Raw genomic sequence first — 22,055 nt, forward strand, 5'->3', positions numbered from 1 at the left:
CGCAGAAAGAAAAGCTAGTCTGCAGTGCAAAACCAGGACACGGAGTGATGTAACAGTGACATCCAACCTTTCTTTAGTAGAAAATTATATTTATTTTATAAATGATCCTTTCCCATTTCCTTCTGAATTTTACAGCAAAGCAAGCACTGGAAACACATCATTTGCTGGCTAATGAATTTTAGGTTTCCTTAAAGCATTAGAAAAACCAGCTAAGTATTGTATACAGAAAGGCATTAGTTAAGTGGAAGCTGCACACACCCAAACCTGGCAAAACTGGCACACTCAGGCTTAGACTATTTACAACAAGAGAAGATCAGGCTGTATCGGAGTCAAAACAGATTCAGCAATGCCAATCCTGAGTCTCCTTCCTTATGATTACACTTGACATTTCAAAGCGCTGCCGCGGCAGCGCTTTGAAGTGTGTGTGTGGTCGGAGCGCCAGTGCTGGGAGAGAGCTCTCCCAGCGCTGCACGTAAACCACATCCCTTACAGGTGTAGCTTGCAGCGCTGGGAGTCGTGCTCCCAGCGCTCCGGCACTGATTACACTGAGGCTTTACAGCGCTGTATCTTGCAGCGCTCGGGGGGGGGGGAGGGGGGAGGTTCACACCCCTGAGCGCGAAAGTTGTAAAGCTGTAAAGCACCAGTGTAGCCATGGCCTAGTTGGTTTTCCCATCCAGAACTGTGACTATCGCAGCAATGGCAGCATTTCATTATCTTTGAGTCACAGGCAGAGTGCCAATTCAGTCAACATAGCAATCAGTTTTTGGGTACTGAAAGGGACTGGAGGAACAATAATTCGTCTCCAGTAAAAAATAAATAAAGAGTCTAAATCCCACAACCTGTGAGATTTGGGGCACAGAGGTTTATGTTTGCACTTCTGTCTTCTGAAGCATTTATATGAGTATATAAGTGGGAAAAGAAAGTAATACTACAAACATCAGGCGTCATTTTCAATCTACGAATGAAAACTTTAATCATTAAAAGGAAAGTGATGAGAACATCTAGATTATTGTTATGTCTTTGGGGAAAATGAGGAAGTTACAGAAGTGCCTCAAGGGCAAGGAAGAGAGTCAAGTCATTGGCAATTACAAGAGGGTCACAGGGTTAATGGGCTGAATCAACTGTCATTGGATACTGGCAAATAGCTGAAGCTGTCAACTGAGGGAGGCTTAGGCCATGTCTACATCTAAAATTTTGCAGCGCTGGTTGTTACAGCTGTATTAGTACAGCTGTATAGGGCCAGCGCTGCAGAGTGGCCACACTTACAGCAACCAGCGCTGCAAGTGGTGTTAGATGTGGCCACACTGCAGCGCTGTTGGGCGGCTTCAAGGGGGGTTCCGGGACCAGAGAGCAAACCGGGAAAGGAAACCAGCTTCCCCGCAGTTTGCTCTCTCGGTCCCGGAGCCAGCCAGCAAACCGCAGGGAAGGAGACCTGCTTGCTCGGGGTTCCGGGACCTAGAGAGCAAACCGGGAACGCCGCGGTTTGCTCTCTCGGTCCCGGAGCCAGCCAGCAAACCGCAGGGAAGGAGACCTGCTTGCTCGGGGTTCCGGGACCGAGAGAGCAAACCGGGAACGCCGCGGTTTGCTCTCTCGGTCCCGGAGCCAGCCAGCAAACCGCAGGGAAGGAGACCTGCTTGCTCGGGGTTCCGGGACCGAGAGAGCAAACCGGGAACGCCGCGGTTTGCTCTCTCGGTCCTGGAGCCAGCCAGCAAACCGCAGGGAAGGAGACCTGCTTGCTCGGGGTTCCGGGACCGAGAGAGCAAACCGGGAACGCCGCGGTTTGCTCTCTCGGTCCCGGAGCCAGCCAGCAAACCGCAGGGAAGGAGACCTGCTTGCTCGGGGTTCCGGGACCGAGAGAGCAAACCGGGAACGCCGCGGTTTGCTCTCTCGGTCCCGGAGCCACCCAGCAAACCGCAGGGAAGGAGACCTGCTTGCTCGGGGTTCCGGGACCGAGAGAGCAAACCGCGGCGAAGCTGGTTTCCTTTCCCGGTTTGCTTTCTCGGTCCCGGAACCCCGAGCAAGCAGGTCTCCTTCCCTGCGGTTTGCTGGGTGGCTCCGGGACCGAGAGAGCAAACCGCGGCGAAGCTGGTCTCCTTTCCCGGTTTGCTCTCTTGGTCCCGGAACCCCGAGCAAGCAGGTCTCCTTCCCTGCGGTTTGCTGGGTGGCTCCGGGACCGAGAGAGCAAACCGGGAAAGGAAACCAGCTTGATTACCAGAGGCTTCCTCCTTCCACGGAGGTCAAGAAAAGCGCTGGTAACTGTCTACATTGGATTACCAGCGCTGGATCACCAGCGCTGGATCCTCTACACCCGAGACAAAACGGGAGTACGGCCAGCGCTGCAAACAGGGAGTTGCAGCGCTGGTGGTGCCCTGCAGATGTGTACACCTTCAAAGTTGCAGCGCTGTAACTCCCTCACCAGCGCTGCAACTTTCTGATGTAGACAAGCCCTTAGTCAGTCATTTAGTGTCTAGCTTAAAATGGGATAACATTTGCAACTTGCTATAAAATCCTTTGATAAACTTTGATCTATGAACAGCCTTGTAAGGATTAGGCATTTAATCAGCAAATGTCAATTTCACTCTCACAAACTGAAAAAATATTTCCATCAATGATAATCAAAATTAACAGACAGGCAAAGTTAGACAAACGCTACATAAGCAATCAGAGTTTGATTTAAGGATATTTACTTTGTATATTTTGCCATGTGAGGTTGACAAATGGTGTTTTAACAGCTAACTCAAAAGCATTAACTTTCTGAATCACAACGAATGTCATTAATTTGACTGATGCCCCCATAATGTCCTACAATTATGAAAGTTTTAAAAAGAAAAAAGTTTAAAAATAAACATGTATATTATCCATCAAAATTACCAACAAAAAAAAATTGTATTCTGCTAAGCTCTTAAGACAAACTTGAAATAGCTAGCAGCCAACTCATCATTGTTAAGTAGGAAAGGATGGCCCAGGAGCTAGAGCACTAGCCGGGGCCTTTGTAGACTTGGGTTCAATTCCCTGTTCTGTGGAAGACTCCTGGTCTGATCTTGGGGCAAGTCGCTTGTTGTCTGTGCTCAGTTCCCCCATTTCTCTGGGATAGTTGTACTTCCCTGGCTCACAGAGGTGAGGAGAGGGAAAAATACAGTAGAAAGATTGTGAGCTATACAGATAGGACAGTAATGGGTGAAATAAAAGTATGATCGGTTGAACTATTTGTGAAGGAAGCTTCTATTTATTGTGGCTATATATATGACAATGGTCAGCATTGTTCATGTGAATAGCTAACAAACCCACCTGCAATGTACAAGTACAAGTGCTGCATATTCTTCAGCCACATCTACTAGCACCTTCTCTTTGTTTTATGAAGCACTCTGGTAAGAAGTACCACTACAGTTGCAACAATAATAAATCTATCTTACTTATTTCTAATACAGTGCATTAAGACTGCACCACGTTGGTCTATAAAGGAAACTTCACCTGTATTCCTTAGTCAGATGCCTCTACTCAATTCTTTCCCCTCTAATCTGTTTCCCACCTCCTCCTCAATGCCACATGACCATGAGAAACAATACAATTCTTAGGTTGTTACTAGGAGGTAAAGGCTTTTGCCAAGACATAGGTCTTACATCCATCATATGTTGCTGCCATTTAAATGTATCCTTACCCTATTTATATGTGATGTGAAAAGTCACATCTAATTATGTCCCTATAAATGCCAATGTTAACAGGCAACTTTTCCATCACTATTGCGCCTCTCCTTAAAAAAGGAGAAATTACATGCAACATATCAGGTTGCACAGTTAAAGTGAAGAGGCAGAAACATATAAATATTTTTGTTTCTACAGCAATGTCAACTCAGCCATATTGGACATGGCGTACTTTTTAAAATGGTATACATTTAAATTTGCATATTTAATAGACTAGAAAATACTATCTATTTGCAAAGTTGCCAAACTAATGTCACTGGAAGAATCTCACCTTTTAAATATACTGCCTTTAAAAAGAATTTTATACTGGATAAAAGACTAGAAAGATTTACTAGACACCTACCAGTCACAGGACTAACAGATAGCCAGAAACCCAAACTTTGCATCACGTCTTTATATCCTCATTCCACTGCTCCTTTAGAATCTTGTCCCATGTAAAGGACTGAAAGAGATTGTGGAGTCTCTCTCCTCACCTGCCTGAATGAGCTAAAGGATTGAGTTTTTTGTCACTACTATTTCTCACAAACTTTCTCTGGCAGCAACAGCAGAGGTAAGCATGTTGCTCATCTTGCTTCCTCTCCCCTCAAAAAAGGAGGAAAAGAGAGATCAACAAGTGGGATCCTTTGAAGTCCTGTCCCACCAAGGGATAAAGATTTGGAGAACTCTGCCCCAGGAAGGCAGGGTGATGGGAGAACAAAGTTACATATTTTTGCTAGTCATCCCTGATATGAAATACAAATTCCTCATGCTTGGTGCAAGGATGGCACCCTGATGGGTACTCAGTACCACTTCCCAGGAGACTGAGGATGATTTTGCTCAATTTCTCATGAAGGTACTGCTCCCAGATCCTACTAGTGATCAGAAGAAGTCTTTCACATCAGTTTCAGACTTGCAGGTACTTTTCCAAGCCCTGTGCTTTAAGTGCAGGGTGATGGCCTGCACTATATAATTCTAGAAATGGGTGAAGGTTCAGAGAGCATCACAACGTTGGAAAATTAAGTCACTGCCCTTGAAAACTACATTTTTTTTTAAATACCTGCAGAAAGCTAAGGTATAACAAGATTATCTGGAAAACATGGGGTTTTGAGCACAACCTTGTTTAAAGGCTGACTTTCTACATCCTGGAATTTTGCATGTTGAGATTTCACACAGGAAAAGGCTTTTATTCTGGTTGACAGAAATTTAGTTGATTTAGAAGAATGACTATCATGCCTCTGAAAAGGAGACATCCAAGGTACACACAATGTTACCAAAAATATGTTAGGATATACAGAAATAACTGGTTGTTATTCCTACTGCATTTCATGTATTCAAATATAGAAGTGTTTCCGCGCCTTACAAAAGAGCTCATTTATTCTCCAAACACAAGGAAATAAACTAAAATGCTAATTCAAAACACTTATCTATTTTTGTTACATTAGCATTCTGGTTTGGTCCTTTGTGAAGAATAGAAAAGTGCCTAAAGAGGAGGCATTTTTATACTTATAGTAATAACCCAATTCTGTATATTCTTACACTATTCTGAGTTGTGTCTGCATATACTTATTTTCACATATTCCACTTCAGAATTTTCCTTTTCTGTAAGCTATAGATGATCCTGTGGCTTGGCTGCTTTTGTGATTCTATGACTCATTCTAAAGGCAAATTTACAGTAATTTCACATCCCCAGACCCTAATAATTCTACCCAAGAGGCACCACAAAATTAACATTTCATTTTTACAACTCATTTTCTTGGCAATTCATGGACAAAGGGTACAAACCTTAGTAATGTCTCTTAAACATGTTATTTCACCCTATTTCCCACCAACTTCATACTAATTCTGCTAGGAATCCTTGCTGATCATTAGAGAAGCTATAAATTTCAGAGTCTTAACTTCCAGATGTTTTATGACTCATTGCAGTAGTTTTCTAAAGTGAGCTGGTTTCTTCAGCTACAGATAATCTTAATGCACCAAAAAGGGGAAGAAGCTACCTTATCTACAGTTAAATTTCTCCATAAAGGACTTGTCCACACTCAACACGCAACAGCTATTTGACAGTTTCCAGAAAGGCTGTATTTCAACATTGTGTTGCAGCACTACCTTAACTGTTAAATCCTTGTAAATCTGTATCATTTGAATTGATCCAAAGCCTTTTTAAGTTAATGGAAAGGCTCTTGTTAACTTCAGTGGGGTTTGTATATAGCCCTTAATTTAGGCCAAAGCTTCTACTTTGCCAGCAGAGTTCAGTGTTCCACCCACAGAAGATCACAACAAGAAAATAATGAGTACAGCTTGAGATCTGTTATAAACAGACAGTGAATTTTATTTCTCCCTGCTGGGGAAGAGAAATATTCTTAGTAAAAACTGAAGTTATTAATGTAGAGAAGGAAAAAGTTATGATTGAAAATAATTTGTAGTGACTGTAGGACCATTACAAGGGTAAAAAAAATCTGGCAGCCTATTTCTGGAATGCATTTTAGCTTGACTGATATTCACAGAAAGGCAGCACTAAACAGTGACAAGGTTGAATAGGATTACTAACTCACACAAGACCTTGAGTCAATGTTGGCTATTGACCCATTTTCAGTTTCGCACATGTCTGGTCAATTTCACTTTGAAGCCCAGTTTTTGTCCTGGAGCAGTTCTCCTTTTCTTCTGTTGTAGAGATGTTAAAAATCAGTAGAAATGCACAAAGAATAGAAAAGGAAGTAGTAAATCGAGGTCACACAAGCAATATCTCAAGACCATAAGAGTTTAGGCCTGAGGTACCACAATGTCATTTTAGCACGGTACTACTGATCACTAACACTTGATACTTCTAAATCTGTGTATCCTTCATCTGGAGCCAGATCACAGCTACAGGGATTCATTTTACTTGCAATTACAGTCATTTTTCACAAACTCATTGGCCCATAAATTCACAAACCAGGTGACCAGGTGAGTTCTTTGTTGTGGGAAAAACCTTGACAATCACAGTAAGACTAAACGAAGTTACAGTCACAATTTTGGTAAATCAGAAGAGTCACAGAAATCTATCAGGACAGTTACTATAGCGACTCCTTTCCTGTGGGGCTGCAGATATGGAAGAGACAGTAACAGGAAGTCTGATGGAAAGAAACAGAGCTCTTGGCAACAGTGACTTCCAGAGAGGATCAAGAGGCAGGGGTAATCAGCTCCACGCTATGAAAACATCTGACTCAAAACTGACTGTGCTCCTTAAAAGATCATTTTCAGCCTCACTCATTAGCTATAGCATGCCACATTTGTCTAATATCCCTCGGGCATGCTATTTGCTCCCCTCCACCCTTTACTAAAGTAATAGTCATGGATTCCATAACCATCCACAGCAGCATGACCAACAATACGCTTTACTCATGATGATCTAATAGCCTAGTTTATAAAGAACTTCTGTCTCCAGGGTAGTCAATCTGGCATCTTTCACAAATATGAAATTGACCTTAAAAAGACATTGCTCATTTCTACCCTAGTCATGAGCCCCACAAGAGCGCAGAGCCTGACACACTGCTGGTCAGCAGGGGGAATGTTGACATGAGGAAGTTAAGATGCTTTCACACTATGACTACAGAATACAGTGACATTAAGTTACTTAGCTTTTAATTTAAAACATTTTAAGAGTCACAAGACAAGATGCATATAAGACTAATTTTATATCTTATGAAGAGTGTAAAATACAAAATTAAGTGGCAGAGCACATCTAACAGATATCCACTGAAAAGGTGTACTTAATGTCCGATATTAAATTGGGTAGAAAAATGCAGTTGCTTGGCAAAATAAAGACTAACTGATAAATAATTCAATCATAAAAGACAGTGGTAAGAATGTTACACTCTCTTTAGACTGCACAACATTATGTGAATTTACTTCACTTCTCAAAAAAAGACCAGACTCCAAACACAAAACAAAACCACACAATCACACACAAAAAATTCCCCCAGTATATATTGTCTCAGTGATATTGACAGTTTCAAAAGTGATTCACACTGTAAAATTCTGCCATGTGCACAGCAAAAAGCTGTATTCTTGCCAGAAGAAAATCTGACATTTTACACAAGTCTCAGGTTTCATATTAGACACTCTCATAGGTGCTGCTACATAATGCTCCTGAAATCAGGAGTTTATGCTGATTTTTTTATTTTCTGACATAGGACAAGTGCCAACAGTTTGTTACCCCTCTCATCCCCTAGGAAACCCGATACAGATTTCCTCCAGTGCTACTCTTTCCATTTTTCCCTTCTTGCTGTTGATGGCCCAGGTCACGGTTACAGGTTAAGCTGCACCTCTTTCCCTTCTCTGGACTGTGAATGCACTCCTTTAGGCGTCAGGCCGCACGGCGTTACATCTCCTAGGGTAGAAAGCAGCAGTTCTCCCTCTCTTAGACCAGATCTGGGGCTACAATACTCTGTGCCAACTACACTCAACAGCAGGTCCTATGGAGTTCAGCACCTGCTGCTTTCTTCCTCAAGAGTCTGGTCATTACTGGTCACACAACCTTCTTAAAACCAAAGCACTGTTTAGCAGTAGGAACAAAACATAATGAGAGAGAAAAGGGAGTTTAAAGCAAAAGTACACACACACACCCTTCCTAACTTCCTAAAACTCTATCATCCTATGATGGCAGGTACACCTTCTTCAGATACCCCAGTGAGTGCCTGTCTCAGTATGACCAGCTCTCCAACAACCAAATCCCTCTCTAAACAGGCAGTCTTTTTAACTGTTATAATCCTTTTGATCTTTCAATTCCCACCATTGGACCTGTGTGGCAAAAAAAGGTTTGCAAGGCTCCATAACAGGTCAAGCCATCAGCCTCAGAGCCATGGGCTCTCCAATTGTTCCATAACAAATCTTTAGTGTTTACCATGAAGTAGCTTATTTTAAGACATTGTGTCCTTCCTGCTTGTTTTCTTACAGACTAAACCAATATGTTCATAGAGTAAACATCCTAGTATCCAGGTCAACATACAGTATTCATAAATTACAGAGCAACTCCACATACAAAACCGTTGAAACGGCAGAGAAAACAGCAAAAGCAATGTTACATAATGGCTATATTTGGAAATCGATGGTATTCTGCAACTGAGCCTCTTAAAGATAAGCACATACCTAACAGCCGCAAGTGAGGAAAGAGTCACCTGCAATGAAGACGACATTAAAAGTCAAATTCTCAGGCAATCCACCACCAACTGACAGTCAAAGAAAACAAATATATTTTAATCTAAACAGTACCCTTCCAACCACCCTTGAGAACCTAAACAACAGTATCGGTTGATGCCTGTATCTCTAATTCCTGCATGTAACATATTCTGAGCAGAAACAGAGTAAAACTGACTCAAGACTTATCTACACTACAGGTTATGTCAACACAACTTATGTCACTCAGAGGTGTGAACAAGCCACCCCCCCAAGAGATGCAAGTTACACTGACCTAAGCACCACTGTGAACAGTGCTATGTCGGTGGAAGAGCTTCTCCCGTCCACACAGCTACCTTCTCTTGCGAAGTTGGTTTTATTATGCCAACGGGAGAGCTCTCTCCCTTCGACAAAGAGCATCTTCACCAGACATGCTACAGTGGCACAGCTGCATCAGTGCAGCTGCATCATTGTAGTGCTTCTACTATAGATTATCCTTCAGAGGGCAAGAGAGATGCTGCTCAGATATATGGCGGAGATAATAGGACTCTGCCCATCAGTCACACAATGATAGTTAAATCATACTGGTAACGAAGACCTAGAATCACAAAGGGGCTCAGGCATTGTGATGCTCAGCGTAACAACACCTAACTTTTTGGGTGACTGGAAAACAGGACCAACACTGATTCATAAAACCTGAGTTAGGTGCCTAGATTCCCCATATAATGAAAGGGGGGGAGAGAAGTGGCTCGGAAGGCAATTCACAAAAAGTCAGCATTCCTGGAGCTAGGCAGCTTGGGTGCCTAAGGTGTTTCTTATGAGAATGACAAACAAGCACCTAACTCCACACAGGGAGCCAGAGAGTAGGGTGGTGGTACATACCTCATAACTATTATCCCAGTGGTTAGAGCACTCACCTTGGATGTGGGAGATCTAGGTTGAATTCCACCCCCCTCCTCCCCCAGCCGACAGGAGAAAGGATCTGAACAGCGGTCTCCCACTACTCAGGAAAGTGCTCTGACCACTGAGCAATAGGACCCACTCAATCTTCTCCTGTTGAAACTGTTCCACTGAGGATAAATAAGGAAAGTGCCATTGGGCTAAAAAAAGAGACAGAATTACTCTGTAGCTGGTGCTCAGGGCACCCACCTGGGAGGTGGAAGACCCAGGGTCCAGTACCCTGCTCCAATAATTCATTATTTATTCACAATGGAACAGTTTCAACAGGAGAGACTGAAGGAACCCCACACCAGAATATCCCATAGCTCAGTGGTTAAAGAGCTCACCTGAGTGGTGGGAGACCCCACTGAGAACATTTCTCCCCTTCTGCCTGAAAGGGCAATTGAGCCTGGGTCTCCGCCATCCCAGATGAGTGCTCTAATCTCTGGGCTAAAACTTAAAGGTGGATACCTCCACTACCATGTCCAGCAGCCATATTTGGAATAAGACCCAACCCTGTAGGTGCACTCAGAGGCTGCCCACTGAATCAGACCCACACATGACTTACATGGATGAACACCTCTTTCCTGGTTCGTGAATTGCTCTTAGCCTTTGGTGGAAGATTGTTGCCTCATCCTGGAGACCTGAGTGTGTGATCAAAGGCAAAAACTTAGGCGCTGAGGAAACGTTTACTCTGAAAATATAAGTACAGAGTCAGTTTAGGCAGGAGTTTTGTGAATCACAATGCAGCCTAGTGGGACTTGAGTGCCCAAGTACCTTTTGTGAATCTACATCTCATTCAGCTCCCATTGAAACCAATGGGAACCCATTTCACTGACTTCAGTGGTGGTTGGATCAGACCCCAAGAGAAACTCAGAAAAAACACACATGCACCCCCACACCTCCAATAATTACACTTATTTCAAATAAGAGTGTAAAAAGCATGAATGTCAAAAAGTAACTTGTAAAATGTTGATTCTACTGTCGTTTGTCTGAAGACAGACAACTGCCTGTCATATTTTCCCCATTGTAAGTAGGCATGTAAAAGGTAAGTCTTTTATGAGCATCTTGTGTTGGTGCTAATCAGTTTTCAATGATGACTTACATTTTCTGTCGTAGCGCAAAGCAGTTTTACTGGCTGTTTGCTTTAATTTTACATAAAAATTACATGTTTATCGAAGTAAAAACCCATGAAACGTTCCTACACTTATTAGTTCATCTGTATTCACATTTTAACCCAGCGTAAAACAAAGCCAACTCAAAACTTAGAAAGGGGCCTTTTCTTCCTCCTATTATAAAGATTTTGATGGAGGAGCAGCACCATCTGGTTGCAATTATTTTGCCTACCAATATAGTCCATACAAGACTAAGTATAAACCACAAATGGGAAAAATGCATGATTACTAGCCTATGAAAGGAAGGGAAGTGAATCAAAGGGATTTTGTTAGTATGTCACATCTGAATTGATGTCTTTGAAACAGACAGTTAAGGATGACAAGCCAATAATTTGACCTATTTTTGCCAAGGATCCTGCAAATAACCTAACAGCAAGACACTCACTAAGAAGGTCTGCATAAACTATGCAACATGTGACCCCGTAACAATGCAGTGAACTCATTTACTCCATACTCACAGGGATGCAAATGCAGTAAAATTATTCCTAATCTGTTACCTCGACCTGAGTTCTCAGATTCAAGCAATAAAATGCTGCGTTCTGAAGGACTCCATTCTTGTGAGCTTCAAGAGCAGAGTCTTAGAAAAATATTTGCCTGACTTCATTCAAAACATTAAAGGAGATGAGTGAAATGGGGGATAAATATAACCACTGATCTATAACCCAAACAGTCCTGCACACTACATATTGGCACACGCCAACATTTAGTGTCCTTTCATGAATGTTATTTATTAGCTTACACTATTTGTCTAAAATGTGCTGCATAAAATTACACTAAGGACATTGTCTGAGTACACTGCAAGAAGGAAAGGAGACTTGTTATGGGTTTTAATCAGGCTGCAACTTTATTATATAGACGTCTGGGACTACCCAGCAGATAAACTGTACAGTGCAGGCAAATCCATGCTTATTCAAATCAATTCTCCGGGGCTTCCACCAGCCCTCCCCCCCTTTTTTTCCATCCAGATCCCCCAGCCAACCCATGACTTGGACCTTATCATCCACCACCCCCGTAAAGAGGGGTATGAGAATGGGGAGGGGCTGGCTCCCAGCCATACCAGTCATAGAAGTCCACAATCCCCTCCTCCATTCTGTTCCATTATCCAGTACCTCCTTTTAAGTCCTTTACCAGGCCCTTTATCGGATCACTGGCTGCCTTCCCTATGGAGTACCTGCACTGAACAGCCACCCAACCTTACAAAATAAGTTGTGATATATGGCCTACCACCTTGTCTTCTCACCAGAAAAGGTCTTCTCTCACATCTGCTGTGGGGAAGGTGAAAAAAAAACACTCCACCAAGCCAATTGTGGTGGTGCAGGAAAAATTCCTTCCCAGCTCCCCTTTAAAAGGGGCGACTAGTGTAAAGCCCACAGCAGGTCCTAACCCAGCCTGCCATTTGCCTGCACTAGGGGAGGGAAGGTGGGTGCTGGAAGCAAAGAGACTTGCCCCACCCAGGTTTTGTACCTTTATGCACATTCCTGGGGGTGGGGGGGGGGAGGGAGAAGAGGCATTGCTGCAAAGCTGACCACTGAGCACCTTTTTTTTAAACAGCAGTTTCTGAACTCCTTCTTACCCCCCACCCCCATTTTATTCATGTGAGCAGTCACACTGAAGTAAGCGGGACTGCTTAATGCTTCAAGTTAATTACATGCAAATAAATTTTTGAAACAAGAGTGAACAATTAACACAGAGTATATTGTCACAAACCAGCAGTAAGAGAAGGAAAAATACAACTGAAGAGTTTATTACAATCTCTTTACTGCTGCATTTCCCTGGAGCAGTTGTGTGCAGAACATTTATTCTTACAGCATGCACATCACAATGCAAACACAATGGACAGCAGAGGATGAGCCAATTTTCCAGATATTCCTGGAATGTTGCTCAGCAGCTGAGAAATTAATCACCCTTCATAATCATCTCAAACCAATATAGTTAAACCTAATACTGAGCTTGTTAAATATTCAATACATAAAAAAAGACAATGCAGTATCATGGTTGATAATTTAAGCTACTGTAAATCAGGAAAAGTTATACTGTAGTTCTCCCAGAAACTAGAATTTATCCACATAGCATGCATGTAACGTTGAGTATCTGTTGTAAGACATATGCACCAATACACATGTACAACGTGGCAGATTTACAGCTGCTGTGGGAAGCATAACTAAGTTAACCAGACAAGTCAGGAAACATTTCAACCATAATGCTACATTAACAGATTTTTTTTGCACTGAATTTTCATGGTTTTTTAAAAAGGTGAGCTGTATTTATTGCTTCTCTTTTCCTGCATCATGAGGGCATTATATTAAATATAACTAGAAAAAAGTAAAACAGGTGCCCCAGGTATGTTACAACACTCTGAAGATCCAAGCAGTAAAGAAGAAAAAACAATACATGAGGCATTAAGTATTCTAAGATCATATGCAAACACATTATTTATAACACATTTCTATTATCATCCTTACTATCCGACTATCTAAAAAACCTAAATTATGTGCCCCAACATTTACGATGATCAAAATCCACCTCTTTTCTCCCCTAAAATATCCACGTACATATTACAAAGTAGATTTTTGTCTCTTTTCTTTCCACTGTTTCTTTTTCCCTATTCTTGCTGTGGAAAAGCTAATTTGCAGTCATGAGTTTCACATTTGATTCAGGAAGTGGTGAAATTTGTGATCGTTCTGTTCTTTTATATATGAAGGAGAAAGACTGAATACCAGTATAGCTAAAACAAATACTGTAGGACCAATAGAAATGACCACAACAGCAGCTGACTTTTAAAAATGTGGAATAGAATGTAAAATGTAATCAGCCTGTGCGCCAAAAAAAAAAAAAAAAAAGGGAGATTCAGGCTCGTCTCACCCATTTCCTGCCACAAAAAGTAATTCAATGCACAAGATAAATACAAAGATCGTTATTTATATGTAGTCGAATGTTTAGATCTGAAGAAGTCAGCACTCTTAAGACAGATTAAGTGCCTATTTTGTAAGGACTAAATGACAGTTTTCAATTGACAAAAGGTCTTTTCACTATACTTCTACAGTAGTAGTAGTAACAACATTTGAAGCATCTCACATCTTCCTAACATTATACAAACAACAATCCTGCATTTGCCAGATTTTAGCAAACTAAGCCACATATCAGCAAAGTGAACCAATCATGAATCCCTCCCGTAACCCTTATACACACAGATTATCCCATCCTCTTCCCTTCACATGTTGACAAAGGCCTGCTTGAAATAAGCCGTCACTCAGAGTAGAATGCATATGTAAATCATCTTAGTATGATTCTTATTAGACAAGCCCTGAGGAAGTAAGTTATACCTGTGTAAGTTAAGATGTGAATGTAAACCATTGTTATTTTTGTGTAACTCTCAACACAGACACACTTAGACCTGGTCTACAGTGGAGGGGGATCGACCTAAGTTACACAACTTCAGCTACATGAATAACGTAGCTGAAGCCAACATACTTAGATCAATTTACCATGGTGTCTTCACCGCGCTGAGCTGATTGCTGCCACTCCCCCATCAACTCTGCCTGCATCTCTCATAGAATCATAAAATATCAGGGTTGGAAGGGACCTCAGGAGGTCATCTAGTCCAACCCCCTGCTCAAAGCAGGACCAATCCACAGACAGATTTTTGCCCCAGATCCCTAAATGGCGCCCTCAAGGATTGAACTCACTAGCCAATGCTTAAACCACTGAGCAATCCTTCCCCCTCTCTCGCCAAGCTGGCGTACACGAGTCGACAGGAGAGCACTCGGGGATCAAATTATTGCATCTAGACTAAAATGTGATAAATCGACCCCCGCTGGATCGATCGCTGCCCAACGATCCGGCAGGTAGTGAAGACATACCCTAAGGGCGAGTGGACACTACAAAATGAAGTTGACCTAAGTTACATTGAAATACAGTCACTGAAGTAATTAAATCACTTTTGCATGTCCACGCTACATTCTTTGTGTTGATGGTGTGTGTTCTCACCAGGAACATTTGCACCAATTTAATTGTCGGTGTCGGGCACTGTGGGATGCTTCTGAAAGGCAGCAAGTCAATGTAAGCAACGCAATTTCTACACTGACACGGCATTGACCTAACTACATCGATCTAAGTGCTACGCTTCTTGTGGAGGTAGAGTTACTTGGGGCTAGCCTACACTGGCAGCACTTTAACCTGCCTTGTGTGGTCACTATACAGCACTGGGAAAGCTCTCCCAGCACTCAAAAAAAAAAAAACAAAAAAAAAACACCACACTTAAACAAGGGGTGTAGCTCCCAGCGCTGGGGCACTCTTTACACTGGCACTTTACACAGCACAGCAACTTGCTGCACTTGGGGGGGGGGGGGTGTTTTTTTTTTACACCCCTGAGCAAGAAAGTTGCAGTGCTGTTAATTGCCAGTGTAGACACGCCCTAAGTCAGTGTAGTGGGCAAGTGATATCAGTGGAAGCTACATTTTAGTGTAGACACTTACAGAGTTAACACAAAATAAGCTGCCTTATTATATTGACCTATTTGCCTAATTCGGTGTATAGACCAGGCCTTATTCTGACATAAGATAAACTGGAAAAAGACATATCTTAGGGTATGGCTACATTTGGAATTTCAAAGCGCTGCCGAAGTGTGAGTGTAGTCAGAGCGGCAGCGCTGGGAGAGAGCTCTCCCAGCGCTGCATGTAAACCACATCCCTTACGGGTGTAGCGTGCAGCGCTGGGAGCACGGCTCCCAGCGCTGCTGCCCTGATTACACTGACGCTTTACAGCGCTGTATCTTGCAGTGCTCAGGGGGGTGTTTTTTCACACCCCAGTTGCAGCGCTGTAAAGTGTGAGTGTAGCCAAGGCCTTATGTTGCTTTGGAAATGGTTTAACCTACACCTAAAAAAGCCACTCTTATCCTGGAATAACAATTTCCATTATAAATTATACCACTATAACTGCAGCAGTTTAATTATACCAGCATAGCTGTACTGGTGTAACTAACAAAACTTTCCTATGTAGACACGGCCTGAAGTATTTTAAAAGCAGTAAAATAGTTAACAACATTGACATTTAAAGTACCATCGTTGTTAGAGTTAGCACCCATTGAAGTAAATGGAGCAGCTCACACCTCAGAGCTTTTGTTACAGGCTCTCTGCAAACTCAAATATCACTACTGATTACATTGTCATATTTTCAATAACTTCCTTTTTTTTTAAATGAAAGTTGAGATTCTGCTGAACAATGAAGAGGCCCACTAAAGTAATTGACTACTATAGCAGGCTCTGAAATAGGTAAGCATTTTCTCCATTTTACTGGTGAGAAAACGGAGATTCAGATTCACAAAGCAAAACAGCTAAAATTAGAGCTAACAATTTTGACTCCTGGTTGTTTGGCATCATACCTCTGCGGTATCCCTATTGTATAGGGCAGTCTGTTTTCAGACAGACAAGAACCCAAGACATATTATGAATTTGCAACAATCATCAAAATTACAGCTTTACGTAGCAGAGCACTGAAAAGAAAGTAATATTGCCTAAGACTTTCTTTTAATCCTTCTAGGATGAAACCTGAAATTTTATTAATTATTTGAGGCATTCAAGCCACCTCTAAGTCATAAAAGCAACAGATTAAACGTAGAGCTTTTCCCTCCCAACTTCTCCATTATCTTCATATTATCTAGCAAACAGTAGCTACAGGAAGCTCATTTCACCCTTCGCCTGCTAGCATAAGTTACTTGTGTCAATTCTGGTGCCAAATATACCTGAAAGCAGGGTACCAGAAATGATTTCAACACTGATAAAATGCATCTCAGAACTACTGTAAGAGCAGCATTTATCACACCTAAAAAAACCCTTCCATTTTACATTTGCAGAACTGCAATATCATTCTCAGATACTGTAACTGAGCATAAAGCTGCCCTGCTAAAGACTAACAACACTACACTTAAGCTAGGGCTATGTTTACACTGCACTTCTGTCTTTAAAACATTTGCCGTTAGGGGTGTGAAAAAACACAGCCCTGACTGATAAAGTTTTAACAACAAAAAGCATCAGGGTGGACAGTGCTTTGTTAGAGGGAGAGTGTCCCTACCGCCCCTTGTTTGGGGTAGTTTTATGTTGCCAACAGGAGAGCTCTCTCCTGCCAGCAAAGAGCAGCTACACTGGGTACCTTACAGCATCATGGCTGTAGCAGCATAACTGTGCCACTGTAAGGTACACAGTGTGCACATAGAAACAAGAGATTTGAGTCTCTAAGAATGTGCGTCTTTGCACTGATCAGCTGAACGAGTTTCCCGCTCTGCACCCTATGCAGAAGTTAAAATGTTGAAACACCTCTCTAATCAATGGAAACTGCAGATGCTCAACACTTCTTAAAGTCAGGCCACTTATTATTGCATCATCACCAAAGTCAGTAGTTAACCTAGTCCCCACCCGTCCTTGCCCACTTAGCAATCTGAAAAAAGCAGAGCGGTCATGACTCCCTGATGCACTGAATAAACACACTGCCACTCTTACCTATTAAGTAAAAAAGAAACCTAACAGTACCTGCAATCTCTAAATTATGCTATTTTAATACTGTTTAAGGTTTTGTTGTTTTCCTTTCTGTGCTAATGCAGGGAACATTCTTAAACAATTCTCATGCATTACTTCTTTGTCTTTCCTCACAACGGGAGCATCAAGCCAGGTTAGACTATGATCAAAGCACAGGAACTTGTATTAGCTAACAAAGTGGTAAAAATACTTAGCAGAGCTTAGAAAGAATGGAGTGATGACTGGATTAAGTCTAATATTTCACAGCTCACACAAAAATGAGAAGAGGAGGGATGCTTCCACAGAGAGGTCCAGATAAAAAGCCATGGTGAGAAGGGAGCTGCTTTTGGACCATGCTTGGGGAATCATCTTTCCTATCAGCCTCTGACTAGTATGTGCTCATCAGTTTAAATCCCTGTCATGTCTTCCCTCAGGCTCCTGGAAGTGAACAGGAATGCTCTCCCACCCCCCCCCCCATCCACTCCAGAGGCTCCTGGCTGCTATGAGGGGTGGGCTCTCTAATACTTTTTAATCCCGTCTCATCTCTAAATACAGATCCTTCCTCTACTTTCAAAGAGCACAAGCAGCAAAAATTGATGCCAGCCAGTTTTACTATTGTCCACAGGATTCTGAGTAGCATTAGTGCAATTGACAAGCATCATATTAATCTAGGGGAAAGCTTTAAGCAGAAATACGCCAGAACCATTTGTCTGAAGGCAACAGTGCATCTGAAGGTTCCTTTTAAAAACTGCCTGAGCTCTCGATGGCTTAAGTTTCCCTAGGAAGATTTACTAGTCAACACAAGGACAGTAGATTTTTGAAGTCCCGATACTTTGCTCTATCTGAGCACCTTGCACTGTCAGAGTACTCTACAAACATGAACTAATACATCTCATTCTGAAGGGTGAAGCACATAGTTTTGAGGAAGTCTCACTTCCCTCCTGAGCACGGCAATCCAGAATACTGTACAGTTTTTTTTTTAAAACCTGTGAAACCTGCAGCCCTCCATTATACAAATCTGGCCCAAAAGAATGAACATGTACTTCCAGAGTAGATATGTGGACGCTTGATCAGAAAGAGAAGAATAGCCATTTGCTACGGAGGGAAGACTCTCAGATTGTCCAGTTACTTACACTGTCACCAACTGAGAACAATGATCGCAGACATATCCTGTGTGCATGCCCAGGATTAATGACTATGCAGAATCAAATAGTTCCACTGTTTGTACTATCTGCTACACTTGGCACAAAATCTCAGTCATCAGTTGAACAGTTTTGCATGATCTCACTGAAATTAAAGAGCAGACGACCCTAAGAGGCTAGGTACAAGGCAGATTCCAAAACCACCAATTCTAAAATGGGTTTCGGTGCATACTGGGTAAGACCAAATGCCCATATAGCGCACTATCCTTTCTTCCAACAGTGGCCAATGCCAGGTGCTCCAGAAGAATAAATTGTGTGTTTTGGAGCTAGGATATCAATGGAATAATAATCTGGCTACATTTTGAAATGGGTCACGAATTTTTAGAAATAAAAGTTAAATTTATACAAACATTTAAAATTAGTTGCCAAAATTTTGTGGGGGCACTGCAAATTCTAACCACCGTCTCATCCCCTTCCTAACTTCATTGTTTTCTTTCCTGCAGATCTTTCAGAAACGATTATTTAAATTTGCATATTTCTCCTCCATTGTGCTTTTGCTCTTTCATCATCATCCTTGTACATTGTGTGCCTGTTCTGAAACTCTCAAATATAATAAAAATAAAGTTATTTTCTTGAGTAGTAATTTGCAAGCAGGACAATTCAAATAGTAAGTTAATTGACAACTCGCACCACTTCTTGGCATAATCTGATCAGTTAGTTTGGAAACCTCTGCTCTATGGCCCAAGCAGAACTAGGCCACTGTGTGATGCTGCAGATTCCAGTCCCATAGGGCACAGTTCCAGGTAGGATATAAAAACATGGAAGCAGAACTGCCAACAGGGACTACAGTTCCATAAGAGAAATTGGGTCTTCTACTGGCAACTCAGAAGCTACTACTCCTGAGAACAGGGTACTATCTTAATATGAACAGAAAGAAGCTGCTACCAAAAGGAGCTGCCTCCTTTGCATTGGAGCAATCCATCAAGGGATCCATAGCCAAAATCACTGGAAACATGGAGCACTGAGGACCTTGAAGTAGATGACTAAGGAGATACAGGAGCCAGGATCATGGAACTGGTTGCAGGGAGAACAATGAGAGGGATTGCTGAAGAGGCAGTTGATTTCACGGTGGGCTTGAGCTTGCTTATGTGCAGTGGGAGTAATCAATTTTAATCAGGAAGTGACTGGGAGGCAGAAAGGGACAGAGTGCATTCAAGTTTATTTTGATTGGTGATGAAGTTGATTGTGGGTGGCAAGAAAATATTTCTTTACCATCAAGAGGTGGTCCCCTACTTAGAAAATTTTTGGGAACCCCAAGTTTAATTTGATAAATTTGCTCAGCCACCTTCCACAGGGCTTTTATTTTTTGTTTTATTTTGTTTTGTTAAGTTCAATGGTATGCTGATTTACATGGTCAGATGATTTTATCACTGTGCTAGCAGCAATTTTTAAAACTATTGCTTCCACTCAGTCTGAGAAAATAAGATTTATTTTTGTCTCATCACCATGTAGGACTGAATTTATTCCAACACAATTCAAAAAGGATCAAAGTTAATTACAAAAAACACAAAAATACTCTAACGCTGGTGAAAGACACTTATTGAAAACATAGAAAATTGAAATGCTCTACTGACAGATAATGCAAGTCAATAACAGTACAAACATTCCATGTACTCTTTGATATGCTTCAATCTTTACTTGACAAGATCTAAGTAAAGTGGCAAAGAAGACAGTTCACTCCCTTAGCCTTTCTGGGATTAACGAGACGACATGTAATAAGTGTCAGCAGTAGCAACGGCTGTATTAATGTGTTTTGACCAAGTTCTGAATTGCATCCATCAATTTATTACTAGTTGATAACTGGTAACACTTTTCAGCACAGGTGCTGGAACTAGGAGTGCACCCTGTGGCTTGAAGTTGTTTCCATTAGATACAGGGTTTACAGTTTGGTTCAATGGCTCTCAGCACTCCCACTATAAAAATTGTTCCAGCATCCCTGTCTTTCAGATCCAACCAACTCAGGCCAGATACAAAAGGTAATTGAGAGGTGAAGATTCACAGTTGTGAAGACATCTTTTAAGCTATCTGGTTCACCTATGACTGCATGTCCACCCATACACAAGATAATATTTGAAATATCTCAGAATATATTTTTAAAACAAATGCAATAGAAAGCAGGAGTACCCAAACTTCTCAGCATGGAGCCAAACAGAGAATCATAGATTATTAGGGTTGGAAGGGACCTCAGGAGATCATCTAGTCCAACCCCCTTCTCAAAGCAGGACCAATCCCCAACTAAATCCCTAAATGGCCCTCTCAAGGATTGAACTCACAAACCTGAGTTTAGCATGCCAATGCTCAAACCACTGAGCTATCCCACTGTCGCCCCGTCCCTCCCCCATGGGGCCAAACATTTTCTTTAAAGAGTCAAGGGACCACAATCAATGTCCTGTTCTGCTCCCTTTACATCAGAAGCCACAGGTAAGCTTCCTGCAACATGCAGGGCACTAACATGCTGCATGCTAGCTATCTCCCAAAACAGCCTTCCTGCCCCCACACCCACACTTTCACTTAAAAGCAGGACAGCTGGAATTCAGAAATAGTAGAGAATGAGGTTTTTATTGCCAATCATCTTTCGATAGCTATTCTAATTATAAAATAGCTATAGTTAGCTGAATTGGTTACCAGTTTCTTTTGCAAGTTTTCCTGCGGCTGCAAGACGTGACTGTGAATCAGGAGTAACATTCTAATCTTGCTCTACTACAAACTTGCTATGTGACCCTAAGCAAGGCACTTGACTTCAGTGCTTTCATTTCTCCATCTGCAGAATAGGGATAACATTTCCCAGCACCACAGACCATAGAAGCTTGATGTAATCAGGTCTGTAAAGCATTCAGATCCTAGGATAAAAGGCATTATGCAAGTGAAACATTCTCTTCCTATATCAAGTATCAAAGGGTAGCCGTGTTAGTCTGGATCTGTAAAAGCAGCAAAGAATCCTGTGGCACCTTATAGACTAACAGACGTTTTGGAGCATGAGCTTTCGTGGGTGAATACCCACTTCACATTAACACATTAACACCACCCTATATCGAAAACCCACTGACCGCTATGCCTACCTTCATGCCTCCAGCTTCCATCCCGGGCACATCACACGATCCATTGTCTACAGCCAAGCACTGAAGTACAACCGCATCTGCTCTAACCCCTCAGACAGAGACCAACACCTACAAAATCTCCACCAAGCATTCTCAAAACTACAATACCCGCATGAGGAAATAAGGAAACAGATCAACAGAGCCAGACGTGTACCCAGAAGCCTCCTACTGCAAGACAAACCCAAGAGAGAAACCAACAGGACTCCACTGGCCATCACATACAGCCCCCAGCTAAAACCCCTCCAACGCATCATCAAGGATCTACAACCCATCCTAGACAATGATTCCACACTTTCACAGG

At 42.1% G+C, this 22,055-nt stretch overlaps 1 protein-coding gene across 9 annotated transcripts in view; it reads right to left on the reverse strand.

The window, feature by feature from the left end:
* Positions 1-22,055, reverse strand: part of CSGALNACT2 (chondroitin sulfate N-acetylgalactosaminyltransferase 2) — a 60,686-nt gene that overhangs the window by 32,875 nt on the left and 5,756 nt on the right. For 4 of the 9 annotated variants that reach the window (XM_030568964.1, XM_030568969.1, XM_030568972.1 and 1 more), the window contains one exon: positions 10,339-10,414. The exons of 4 other annotated variants lie outside the window; for them this stretch is intronic. The gene's annotated coding sequence lies outside the window, so the exon portion shown is untranslated. Of the gene's footprint in view, positions 1-10,338; positions 10,415-21,281; positions 21,345-22,055 lie in introns of those variants that run through there. One more of the 9 variants, XM_030568966.1, reaches the window with a different exon arrangement.

Source organism: Gopherus evgoodei, chromosome 7 (genome assembly GCF_007399415.2).
Source record: "Gopherus evgoodei ecotype Sinaloan lineage chromosome 7, rGopEvg1_v1.p, whole genome shotgun sequence".
Classification (NCBI taxonomy): Eukaryota; Metazoa; Chordata; order Testudines; family Testudinidae; genus Gopherus; species Gopherus evgoodei.